General features: G+C 43.5%; 1 pseudogene; it reads left to right on the forward strand.

Annotated features, from left to right (window-relative positions):
- The first annotated feature begins 257 nt into the window (after positions 1-257).
- LOC104673862 lies at positions 258-843 on the forward strand (annotated as a pseudogene).
- Positions 844-1,650: the final 807 nt, after the last annotated feature.

A 1,650-nucleotide genomic window follows, 5' to 3' on the forward strand; every position in this document is an offset into this window, starting at 1 on the left:
AGAAACAATGGTGACCACTGCACTTAGTTCTGTTTATGTGGACAGATCAATTCCTCAGCCTTCTGTGACTGAAATCAACTAAGAAAACCAGAGTGTAATTTTATGCCAGTCATATTTGACTCACTGCACCCTTGTGACAAGTTACTGAGAGGTAAACATTCCAGAATGATAACTAATTTCCAGTTAATGGGGGCTATAGAAAGTCATGCATACAGAGCTCTTTCCTCATTCCTTTCGCTGCTGTGGGCACAGCCATAAGTATGCTCAGGCTTCAGAAGAGGCTTGCCTCTAGCATCCACCACTATGGCAAGAAGAAGGTCTGGTTGGACCCCAATGAGACCAATGAAATCGACAATGCCAACTCCCATCAGTAGATCCGGAAGCTGATCAAAGATGGGCTGATTAGTTGGAAGCCTGTGACTGTCCATTCCTGGGCTCGATTCTGGAAAAACACCTTGGCCCACCAGAAGGGCAAGCACATGTGCATAGGAAAGCAAAAGCATATGGCCAAATGCCCAAATGCCAGGGCAGGTCACTTGGATAAGAATGAGGATTCTGCACTGGCTGCTCAGAAAGTACCGTGAATCTAAGAAGATTGGTTGCCACATGTATCACAGCCCGTACCTGAAGATGAAGGGGAATGTGTTCAAAAACAAGCAGATTCTCATGGAATACATCCACAAGCTGAAGGCAGGCAAGGCCTGCAAGAAGCTCCTGGCTGACCAGGCTGAGGCCCGCAGGTCTAAGACCAAGGAAGCATGAAAGTGTGGTGAAGAGCGCCTCCAGGCCAGGAAGGGGGAGAAAATCAAGACTTTGTCCAAGCAGAAAGAGACCAAGAAATAAAAGCTCCCCCTTTGTACATACAGGTCTCCATGATTACATAGATCAGCCATTAAAATAAAACAAGCCTTTATCTGCCAAAAAAAAAAAAAAAAAAAGTCATGCATGCATATTCTGAACAGGAATATGTATGTAATTTTATCACATGAATAAAAGTTAAAAGAAATCACCCATAATGCCTGTTAAAAACCTGAACTTAGCACAATTCTGCTCCAAATTAAACTTGAACAAGACTTCCTACAGATTTTAGGATATTAATCAGAACTTAAAAGATCTGGGCCGGGCGCGGTGGCTAACTCCTGGCTAACACGGTGAAACCCCGCCTCTACAAAAAAATACAAAAAACTAGCCGGGCGAGGTGGCGGGCGCCTGTAGCCCCAGCTACTCGGGAGGCTGAGGCAGGAGAATGGCTTAAACCCGGGAGGCGGAGCTTGCAGTGAGCTGAGATCCGGCCACTGCACTCCAGCCTGGGCGACAGAGCGAGACTCCGCCTCAAAAAAAAAAAAAAAAAAAAAAAAAAAAAAAAAAAAAAAAAAGATCTGGACAGGTATTGGACTTTTAAGATACATGTGATTTTCTTATATCTTGTTTAACTTTTGTGTTTTCAAAACCACTTCCCTCTTTGAATTAATTATTTAAGTTATCAAGACTTAGACGGGTTTTGTTTGTTTCCTTGGTTATATTATAGGGAAGAGTTGAGGAAAACAGAGCTCACCAGGATACTGGGCACTGATGTAAACACACTGAAAGTCGAATTCCGCTAGTAAAGCAGCCAAGAAAACAAACACCGATTCATGTACAGAGTTCACA

Source organism: Rhinopithecus roxellana, chromosome 3 (assembly GCF_007565055.1).
Source record: "Rhinopithecus roxellana isolate Shanxi Qingling chromosome 3, ASM756505v1, whole genome shotgun sequence".
Lineage (NCBI taxonomy): Eukaryota > Metazoa > Chordata > Mammalia > Primates > Cercopithecidae > Rhinopithecus > Rhinopithecus roxellana.